This window comes from Temnothorax curvispinosus, unplaced genomic scaffold, assembly GCF_003070985.1.
Source record: "Temnothorax curvispinosus isolate PA1 unplaced genomic scaffold, ASM307098v1 QBEX01017838.1, whole genome shotgun sequence".
Lineage (NCBI taxonomy): Eukaryota > Metazoa > Arthropoda > Insecta > Hymenoptera > Formicidae > Temnothorax > Temnothorax curvispinosus.
In genome coordinates, this window is record NW_020227618.1 from 658,351 (window position 1) to 670,770 (window position 12,420).

A 12,420-nucleotide genomic window follows, 5' to 3' on the forward strand; every position below is an offset into this window, starting at 1 on the left:
AGCAGGTATTAGAATGCTGTTATCAACTCATTATTAATAGTTATGTTATCAACTCATTATTAATAGGCATTTATAAAAATAATAAACAGCGAAAATTCCATGCTAATAATCGATAGAAAATTTTAAATGAGCATCTTAAATTATCAATCTGTTTTGTTTTAGTTAACTCAAATATATGCACGAAGACGAGTAATCCGTATAGTAGTAATAGTAATATTGTCAAATATATAAGAAAGGTAATGCGAATTCAGTCAGCAATCATCGGAAACGCGGCGTCGCGTCTCGAATTTTACGTGAAAAAGAGATTACGTATAGTATTTGACGCGGCAACGCCCGAAAAAAGCCAGGACATCATGTCGAACGAGCGGAGTGGAGTTACGTGCCGCTCGTACGTGAAACGAGCCTGTAACTCGATCGTAAATGAGACGAGCCCGGAATGCTGGACGAGCTTGGGATAGCCACGTTTGGCCGACAGAAAGACCCTGAAGGAAGAGATCTCCGATCGGTATGGTATCGCGATACACACCAGTTATCCCGTGGGGACGCAAGTGAATGAAGCTCGCAGTCCCGTGAAACCGATTCGGCGACGGTCGAGATGAACGTTAAATCGTTATTTCGTCAAACATTTTCCGCCATCCGTATCGAGGTTAAAGCAGAAATTGCGACATGCGCAATAATGCTTCATGATAGTAGTCTCAGGTTCAAAATTAGAAACTTTACGAATTTAAAAGCTCAAAGTGCGTATTATTGTACATAACTTGTTATCGAGCACGATTCGTGCAACAACATGTTATATCGCTGCTTAAGCGATAGGTATATAAAAAACCGATATATAGAAAAATTGGATGGAGAAGATGTGTTCATTTTCTCGATAGATTGTCTTTCTCATCTTAACGGATTTTCCAAGACGATTAGCGATGTTCCGGTGTTAAAAAGAATTTCATACAGACAACGCTGAAAGCTTCTTATCCTGAACAAATCCGCGAGGAACTGTCGGCAATGTCTTCAAGAATCCGCTCAGATCCGAGAGCAATTTCTCGGCAGCCAGAGATCTCGCGGTTGCGCTATATCTCGTAGGTTTCATTACTTTGCGTCTTACGGGTGTGATTAGATCCTATACTTTACAATTCCCCGGTTACAATCCTTCTTATCTGCTGCGAACTGACAGCTAATTTCTATCTCAAGCTAATTCCTAAGCGAAGGAGCCGAACGGTAAATTTTGAATAAAGTGTGCACCCTTAGATTATGGTCATATTTCCGTGATATTATCACAATAAATATAAATTATCATGAAAAAATACACACACATAGGTGCGCGATGCGTTTGCGATTCGATAACGGTAGACGCTTTCCAGTGGTGATCGAGACATGGAAAGTCATGGAAGAAATCCAACGATTTTAGTTAGTGCCGTATGAAAGAAAAAATCATTCGACGACGCGTTCGACGCAATGTCGCAGAGGAACTATTACCAACTCGTCCGTCGTTTGCGGGGTGTCGGATGAGCACGACGCAACATAAATAGAATGTGAGAGCGTGAGTGTCTCTCCAGTGACACGCTATATCCCTGCTGCCCCTCGGTTTCCTTTGACATCGGCAATCACCCTCTGCACTGCTGCACTTCAATCACCGCGCCATCCTCGCACCGATTGCCTATCTGATTGGAAGGTATCGCAACATGATTTCCCATATGAAATACTCCGTTGCACTTTGTCCTGCGCCACGTCAACGCACTCACGTCGCTATCGTCTCTTGATTCTTTTCGTGTGGCTGAAAAATCGACCACGACAACAGATTTTCTCCTTTCGATAATTTCTGTGGATTTCTAATGTCATATCTACTTCTGATCATGTTTATCCTTGCACTGTAGTTATCGTTCCAAGAAAATATTCATTTTATTGACTATCGTCATTTTAATCTGTTATGTATCTGTTAATACTCGATAAAAATAACTGTTATGTGTCCTGATAATCTATGATTTGCCTATAATATGAGTAAATCGACTATTATAAATAAATTATTTAAATAATACGTTAATCAAAATCAGCAATGTGACAGAGTTGCGCGTCTCGACAACTTCCGACACTCCCGCTAAATTATAAAACCAGTTTAGTTTATTATTAGCGTCTTCGTTACATTATTCAATCTGTGTGTTAAAATTAATCGAGCATTTGATAACGATGTCGTTATAAATTCACTATATTGTGACAAATGCTATACAAATATAGATTTACTTATTCGACAGACTTATAAGTATATCGACATGTGTTATTCCTATCAGGTGACAGAATTGCGTGACCTAACGTACGATAACGTGACATTAGAAATTTATAATAATTGTGTATGTTAATGCAATATACTAACAAAGCGCGATTCACATTGACTCCCGAAATAACGATGCAAATATCGTGAAACCCTTGGATTATCGCAACTGTTGTAATTTGAACAACAAATACTGTACTGTGTGCTTTATGGCCCAATACCAACTACAAGCATCTAAATATTTATATGATAATTAGTGCACTAAATATTCGACAAATTAATGTGTATCCTGCACATATCCATTTTAGTATATCGTTTAGTCTATCGTTTCATAAAAAGTGTATATCAATTATAACAATTAAAAATAGATGTTTGAATACCAATAGAGAACCATATAGAAATATTCGATTTACCTGCAGCGCTATGCAATCTATTCCAATAATTATTATTATAATGGATTTATGTTTGTCATGCTAATAATTTAATATATTAACCCATAATGAAACCAAATTTTAGAACCCATTCGATAGAGGTAACTAAGCTATTATCAATTATATGTTACTTGTATCAATTATAATATAAGTGTATGCGATTTAAATTTCAATTAAAAAATAAAAAAAACTCATAATATATTTATGTAAGTGTTAATTTTGAAAGTTCCATCATAATCGCGTCACAATGGATGAAGCTATAATCTGATGAAGAAATTCTCTATTTAAATCATAAGTCTAGCTTATCTCGTGATCTTATATTGAGCCAAACTATTCTCCTCATATCTCGGAAGTATCAGCGAACTTATTATTATTATTAGCCTCTTAAAATCCATCCCAATCTTGCATCAATGCAATTTTGGGACACGTTAAGTAGACACCAATAATCTCGCCCGTATATATTATCATGTGTTTACTTTGCGTGGCTATTTTCGGTAATCGATATGTCGGTTTGATATTATACTCACGATGCCTCGAAATATTTTATGCTAAGAGCATTGTAAATTATTAAACATAATTTAATAATAAAACAATGAATTAATTAGCATATGCGCTATTAAAAGATATGGAAACTAAAATCTCATCAATTTCGAACAATAAGAAGACCTATTTGAAAAAACGCTTGATTGGTTAAATTGGTTTATGCTCATGTTCGATGCGAAAACTGAATTATCGCGTGTAGAATTTGGCCACAAATAAACGTGCTACGTATAGCAAATTGCTACTCATATATAGCGACATATTGCAATTCAATCTCTTCGTATATGATTTGAAAAGCTCGCAACGTAATTCCAAAGCCGTAAAATATTTGAAGGGTAATATTCATTATATACACGCACCGCAAAAAGCGCTCGTCAAAAGCGCTGAATCCATTAGCCTGCGTAATTTTAACGTCGGAATGAAACATATGACCGTGTTTGATATGCCGTACAAGCCGCCAATTGCAATAAAACGGATCTTTGTATCTTTTCGAAGCTACCTCGCAATCGGTGTAATTAAAACGGCGAGTTTTTTCCCATAAAATCTCATAAAATCATTCTTGGCGATTATGCCACGCCTCTATCAGCCACATTATTAACGCCACAAGTTAAACACTTTTGAATTTATCACTAATACAAAATAAATCGCGCGATAGCCGGTTATAAGTATCCCGATACGCATAAGTATCCCGATGAATATGTTTCTAACATCGAAATGACGCTCGCATTTTGACTGAATAAACGTCGGAGTTAAAAAAGCGACATGAGCTCTTGTAACATACATACAAGTATGCGTAAAAACAATTCCAACAAAACAAAATTTTGAACCTCCCCATTACAGAAAGACACCTTCAGACATATTCAGTTTCAGTATATACCAGTTCTGAGATATATCAGTATCTCAGATATATGTATAGCAACTTTATAGCAACTTTTACATTATTTTCCTATTTGTATTTACTTCATTTTTAACATTTTTTAATTTAATCTCTCGGTGCAGCGTAAAGTTAGAAAAAACATGTAAGCCAACATTTCACTTTACTTTAAAACATTTTACTTTAATTATCATTATTTAATATCAAATAATTAATTCTATTACGTTTAATGAATGTGTTGGTCGTTGAAGAAATAGTTTCTTTGTTTTTAATTCAGCAGAGAAAAAGTTTGCTCGCTTTCTAAAGAACATCAGATACTTTTATTTAAAGTTTCTTTCAGATGCTTCGTTAAGTTAATTGTTCGGGCATGGCAAGACGACGCGCGGAACGCGGAATGAAGATTTGCAAATCACATGTTTCGCCGAGGCGCCTTCGATCTGTCCTGCGTTGCGCGTCCGCCGACTTTCCGTACACGTATTTGCTTCGGAACGTGAAATTCCATGCACGTGACGAAATCACGTTCTCGCAAGTACATCGGCGCACTCGTGTCGCGTTGCGCCGCGAATCGTTCGGAAGTGACAAAAATTCGCATGCTTTGGGAGTTTCGGTCGCTCCGAAAATCTTCGGAGCGCGAACGCGTGGCCGCGCCGTGTCATCTTTCGAAACATTTTTCGAATGCATCAACGTCGGGGATACGTGAGCAACATCTTTACATCAAATACAGTTCTCGCCGAGGAATCCCGAGTTCGCATGAATCCCCGGCAGGTAAGCATGTTTTTCGTTTCACGTTTCTCCGCGGTATGTTGCGCCTGTGTGCTTACGTGCGAACACACGTGGTCATGCGAAAGAGATCGCGTGCTATTCGTCTATATAAGGTCCCACGGTACTTTCCTTCAGTCGTTTACCTTTATCACCGCCGAGCAGCTTGCACTTCCGTTGTTAATGCCGCGATATGGAAATCCGAAACGAATGCGCAGCGGAAAATGAAGAGACGTGTGTTTCTTTCGTCTTCAAATTTCGTAGTAATGTTTTAGAAAAAAAATGGTTACTTTATATACGTGTCGTTATACGACAATCCGCATGCATTTGCAAAATTGGAAGAAATAATTTGACGATACTATTTGACGATAATAATCTTAACTATTTATATATAAATATTTTTTTTACTTTACAACTGTATGTCGTAAATATTGTACACAATTGGCAATAATTTTAAGTAATGTAATAACTCAATAGAGCAATCTACATATAAATTTTTAGATATGCACTTGTATTACAAAAAGTCATAAAGATATATATTTTTCGTGTCAAAGAAACTTTGATACTCATATCACTTGCAATAATTGCGGTTTTCCGAAAGGGTTTTTCGAGTTTTCACCTGCAACGTGTCCGCAGAAAATCAAGCTCGTATGGAATGCTCCTATACCAGGTCTGACCATTGACCACGCGGTGGCGTTTGATTTCCATCGGTGTCGCCAAACGCCGATGCCTTGCAAACTGGATTTACATGCCGCGGCTTTTGGACCCCTGCCAAATTGGTTGCACCTGATTCCGATCGACGTACTCGGAGCATTATGGTATTTTATACGACGGCAACGCCGATCTCGTGCGGGCTGGTGCGCGACCAAGTTCGACCGCTCGATTTTACGACGTAAAGTTTCAACGGCGAGCACAAATGACGGACCTGCGACGAAGAACCGTGCCGGACGGCATGAACCGACGTTATAAGCGCACGTTGCAGCAAGAAAACACGTTGATCGACATTAAGGTCTTTTCCGCGCGAGACCCTCGACGATGTATCAAAAATACGCGCTAGCGTTGCAATAAATGCTAGTATCGCAATGATGATATTCGAGGTACTAAAATTTACGAGCGGTCATCTTTTGCAGCTACCGACACTTCGGAAAGCGATCGAAAGGACGTTTAAACTCGTATAATTGTGCTCGGATCCAGCATGCACATAATTTCTTTATACTTTCATAGAAATATATCGTCCGTCCGTAAAGTTCCGGGACTAATTTTTTTTCAGACATATATAAGTAGCGGTATTTATCAAACGATTGTGATACCTTGTGGTAACAACTCTCTACCGCACACATAATTTTTTGTGCACATGAGAATAATCTAAAATATTCAATTGCGACTTCTATTACTAAACTTAGAACGTACTAAAATTTGTGTTTTCCTCTTTTATTGCAATGTGGCTTTTGTGTAATATTTATCACCTTTATTTCCTATAATAATAATTCCTATAATATTCTATAATATTAATTTAATATGGTAATAAATAAAAAAATAGATTCAAGCTAAAAAATTAAATAATAATATTAACCATGTATATAATATTATTCCATATATTAATTAAATTTAATTTTAATTCTGGTGTATTTGTAATAATTTGTGTTATAAAATATGAAATATATTACTTATTTATTAAAAAAAATTCTTTGCGTGATATTACGAGGTAGTAATTAGGGAATAAAAGTCGCGAAACTCAGTACAGCTTTTACATTGTAATCATTATAAAGAAGATATAAGAAAGTCTCGGAGTCCTTTTAATACCAGTTGAATATCTGATAATTCCTAAATGTTTTGCTCATTTCCGTTTATCGCAGTGCACTTCGTGCATACGAAACAGCTTTAAAATCACATTGTCTCCTTCTTCCCGTTCAATTCGCAACTTTCCACTCTATAAGCATGAAGTTTCGTTTATTTCCTGATGCAGAAAAATAATTGGTGTGACTCTCATATAAAATCCTTCTTTAATTTATATCCAAAAATTTTTAACTACCTTTTAGTTGGTTTCAATATTAGCAAAATATAAATATCGTATTGCTATCTTTTGTATTAATAATATTAATGATATAATTATATGTATATATAAAATTTAAATCAGTAACGTTACCTTTTACATCATTGTAATTTTCAATCATAGAATGTTAGCCAAACAAATTTTACAAATTTTTCAAGATGCTAAATAATTTATTAAACAATTTATAGATATTTGAAATAATTTACAAAAGAAAAAGATTGAATAAGTTGTATCAGAAAGAGATTGACATTACTGGAAGTGTTAAATTAAATGTTTCTTGCTTTATGAATTTCAGTCTTTCGTTAGGACAATCTCTCGTATCACATATTACAGATCTGATTATTCCAACATTAGCAGCTATCGATGTAACGTCACGCTACTCACTGGAATTTTGCTTATCCATTAGTAAGCAATGCACCTTTTGAATTGGATCACTTGTCGATTGAATGGCACAGTAATTACACGATATGGATACGACTACAACATGTCGTTCCCATAGAGAATCGTCACGCCGTTGACGTTTAATCAACTAAGCTACATTTGCAAACTATATGTCAACGATTTGAAATCGCTTCGTATCGTATCATTACTCTCTAAATTTTTTCGAGTGAAATATCACTCTAATCGAGTGGAAATTTACTCGAGCAAAGAGTGAAAATGGAACATATCTTATTGAGTGAATATTGACTCGATTTGTCGAGTGATTAGATCACTCGCGCGCTCGAGCGAAATTTGACTCGTGTATTTGAGTGAAAACTTGCACTCGATCAGAGTGCCTTCTTCAGGTGTCTGATTTTGCTGTTCGCTCGTTCTTAGAGTAAAGTTTTACTTAAAAGGCGAACATGTTTCCTAAGACTCACCACATAGCATTTCTACCTGTTATTTTAAAACGTTGGTTAGGTTAATTTGCTAAGGCCCAGTTGTTCCAACCTATTGGTAAACTAACTAATAGTTAGTTTAAGGAAAAACGAATCGGGAAGCCGTGAGTTGCAATGCGGTCGCACGCGAGGAGGAGGCTCTTCGTCGGTATCAGGACACGATGCACGACGATCCCATCCACGGGGAGGCGTCGCGAAGCCGTCGCGGCTACGATCTGTGCCCGCGGAATCACCACCGTGCAAGCATGACCGCGACGTCGGTGACGAGCCTGACGGTGAGCACCCGGGTGTACGAGGGTCAGAAGCCGGGCATCTCGGGTCTGTGGAAGGCCGTCAAGGTCTTTCAGCAACACTACACGGACAACTTCGTGCAGGCGATACTGGATGCCCGGGCGATCAGCTGACCGGCTGCACCCTCGTCGTCGGCGGCGACGGACGGTTTTATGGGAGGCCTTAGCAAATTAACCTAATCAACGTTCGAAAATAATAGATAGAAATGTCGTGTGGTGAGGTTATATCAACCTTAGGAAACATGTTCGTCTTTTAACACGATATTCACAAAATCCACGCACTAATATCCACAATTCTTCGAAATCTTTAGGTATAAACACAAATATACATCACGTAAGCCCGACATTGTAACATGGCACGTCTCTTGCGCGGGCTACGCAACTGAGCCATTCGGTTCAAGTAAATTTTCACTCGACCCGAGTTGCTCGGAACCAGCGTACCACAATTCACTCCGACACTTCGAGAGAATAATTAAGATTATTTTCACTTTATAGTTCGAGTCACAGATTTCACTCGAATCGAGTGAAAATAAGTGTAAAGTCACTCTGTGAAGAGTTGATAGTGCATTCACTCAAGCCAAGAGTCAAATTTTCACTCGAAAATATTTAGAGAGTAGAACACAGCCCTGATTGAAAGATGCATATAATCGTTTAGAAGATCTGACAAGTGCGTTACGTTTGTGACGTCGCTTGATCGTATTGCTGTCGAAATATATTACAAACTTGCTATTAATTTTGACATGAACGTTAACAGCATCCTAGGTAAGTGCAGGCATCGCTAGTGAAATGTAGTTAAGCGAGAGTAATTCGTTTCCACCACGAAGCTCGCATTAATGTAATGTGAACTTCAAATTTTGATGAATATATATAGAAATAGAATATATATTTCAAAATATATTACATATGGCGTTAGAATTTTTTTAATATGTAACATTTTCACTTATCAAATGTGTATAAAAATTATTTATTATTCAGAAATTATCATTTTATTAAGCTTTCTCGAAAAGCCACAATTTAAAAAAATTCTTGCAAACAAAACTTTGTATATAAACAATTGACTTATTAGCAGAGTGATCTGTAACGTGACGATCGATGACAGTCTATGTGAAAAATTGTATTTCACTTGTAGAGTTAATATTTCATTGTATTATAATTCTCAGCTAGTTTTATCACTATTAAAAATAAGGGTAAAAAAATCAAAAAGGAGAGGTTTTACGCAGGTTATGCGAAAAAATTCTTGACGCCAACCGAACCCGACTATCAAGTAAGAGCAAGACGAGGGATTTCGTAGACTTCACGAAAAGAAAATATAGTAATGTGGAGTGAGAATTGGAGGTTGAATTTTGCAGAGAAAGAAGACAAAGTAGACAAAGCGAGAAAGGAAACATGGGCAGCAGATCGAGAAAGAGATAGGCGAAGATCTGCGCAATAGGTTGAATACAGTGGAAGAGAGAAAGAGAACGAGGAAAGAGATGCGTGAAAGTACGACAGAGAAAGAAGCGGAGAAAGGAGAAAGGGATACATATTAAGTCGGACAAAGAGAGGAAGAGAAACGGAGGGGCGAACGATTGCCGCATTGCACCCTCGCCGACGCGATTTCGCCTCTATCGATTCCGCGATTCTCCATGTGTTTTGTGCCATATAGTCGTCGAATAGCATTATCCTTTCAAACCCGCGTTTTCACATCCGTGATATAATTCGCGAAAATTCTCTGTGCAAAGTTAATCGTTAATTTTAACCGGCTTAATCCGAGATTCTTTATTTCTCCATGGACTGCACGTAAAACGGTTTTGATGTTTATCGTTTATTTGTTTGTAAACAAAGCAAATTTCGGTTTTAACTAATTGCAACTTAATTGCAAGTTTTAATCTCATGGCCAATACATTTTGTGCGGAATTAAAAATCAACAAATCATTATGCATCAATGGTATGTTCGAAATATAGTTAAGGTTAAGAAATATATGCAAGTAAATAAATAATTCCCTTTGAAACAGCATAAATAAAAAATTCTATATTTGTCCCGCGGATACGAGATAAGAATAAAACTATGTAATTATTAAACGAGTTATCAATGTTTTATACCGTTATACAAATAACGAGTTCTTCGCTATCTATAATACATATTAGTCGTTTAAAATTTGTGCGTTATGTAAAATAATGACAGAAACATATTCATCTGACATTATATCTTGTATTATTACAAGCTAATTATAATATTTAACACAAACTTGTATTCTCTTTGACGGATGAAAAATTTTGCGCCTTTCAGCCCACAAGATTTAGAAAATGTGGTGCTTTGTATCAGTCCCAGTTCGATGCGAAGTCGAGCTTGCACTAGGAGTTTCAATGTACAACCTCAATCAAGAGTATCAGAAATATTATGTTTTAAATCTAATCGTAATAACAGTAGTTAATTAAGTTTGCAAAATTTATACCCTTTTAGCTCTGATAAATAAAGAAAAAATTATATATTAATTAACTAATAATATTGATAAAACCTATATGTTATATATTTTTATAAAAAAAATATATGTTATTTATAATATTTACATGTTCATCGATTTGTCTTAATATGTATTTAATATGGCAATATCAATTTTCAGAGTAACCAATTATAAAAATATTTGATCCATTTCTTGTTTGCACATAATTATATAATTTAGTAATTATATCATATTATATGTGCTGAAATAATATCAAAATTTTACGATGTATATTTATGTATAAAATTATTTCCATAAATACATTTAAAATGCATAAAATATTTTTGAAATACATAAAATTTTCTCAAAATGATAGAGTAATTTTGTCATAGATTGTACAGATCTTTACCTATTGCATGGACATATTCTCGCATGCAAACGTCTTCCATGTGTAAATTTTCGGAACTTCGGCGCGGCACTTCGCTCAATGAGAAAATCCAATACCTGGTAATTAATTGCAAAGAGAGAATAGCATAGTAGCTCGAAGAGGAATATAATTGAAATATATCATGTTACTGAGATATTAAGTGAAAATGCTCCCGCGTGCATTAAACTGCGAATTGTATCCCCGGCGATACGCAATAATTTACAAAAATACATCCAAACCAAACTGTAAAGCGATAAAATAATGTAAGCGTTAATTAATATGAGAAATAATCATATTAGAGCCTTCAATAATACCTACTGCAAAAACAAGAATGTGTTATAATATATAAATTGGTAATCTTTCATTTCTCGTATGCTATAATTTGCTATATTTTTAAACTCGATATAACAATAACAATCGTTACTCAATATTAATATAATGCGCTCATTGAAATGCAACCTATTACTTCGCAGCATTTATAACTTTGTACATTCTTACTTTTTTATTTTTATTTTTATTTTTTTTACAGAAAACAACATCTTGTAAATATTTAAGCTTAGTAGTCATATATATATATATATTTATGCACAAAAGGTAACGTTATAATAACTTTCAATATGCTTTCAGTATCCTATATTATTTTATAAGCGCATTATGTGTTACCATGAAGGGAATAAAACTGTATTAAACCATAGCAAAGAGTAAAAGGTATGTATTTTGAACGCCACCAGAAGAACCTTCTGAATACCACACTGGGAAACTTTTATACTATGCTATAGACATAAAAATGCTTCTCATACCTTATGCACAAGTTGCCCCGAGTTTCATATCCCAAAATGATATAATTCTATTCGCGACATAGAGGATCTTTGGTAAGGCACGAAGAAAAGACGCGTATAGAAAAATTCCAGTGACAAAATAAATATTACCTTCAATAAGATTTCAGTGTAAAAAATGATATCCCTCTGCTACTAACATTATTTTTAAAGAAAATCTGTATTAATAATGTTTTGTAACACTTAATAATGTTTGTTGGCTACCTTAAGAGAGTCATAGTTACCAACAAACGTTTACACGTAAGGTTATCGAGATGAAATGATGTATTGCTCTCTCTAATGACGAATGTTATGTGCTAAAACTGTCAGAATGTGTAAATGAATATACGTGAATAATACGAATAAATGCGCCGCATTAAAGTCTGAATAATATGCACGTATCGCTCGGCATACCATCGGAGTACCGTTTTTCACGGCAACAATTTGCCGTAGGAAGAGCTCCACACGCTGACGTGCACTTGAGTTGGCAAGCTCTCCAGCCGGGATTTTTGACGGTTACATTTACCGCGAGAACTCTGCCTTAAAATCATGCGGCTGGAGTCTTGTGCCAGACAGTTTTCAATCCGTACAATCGCGCCCACGAAGAAATGGGTATGCGGACCAGTTGAAGCTCACAAGTGGAGAAAATTTGCGGAAGAGCGTCGGCGCC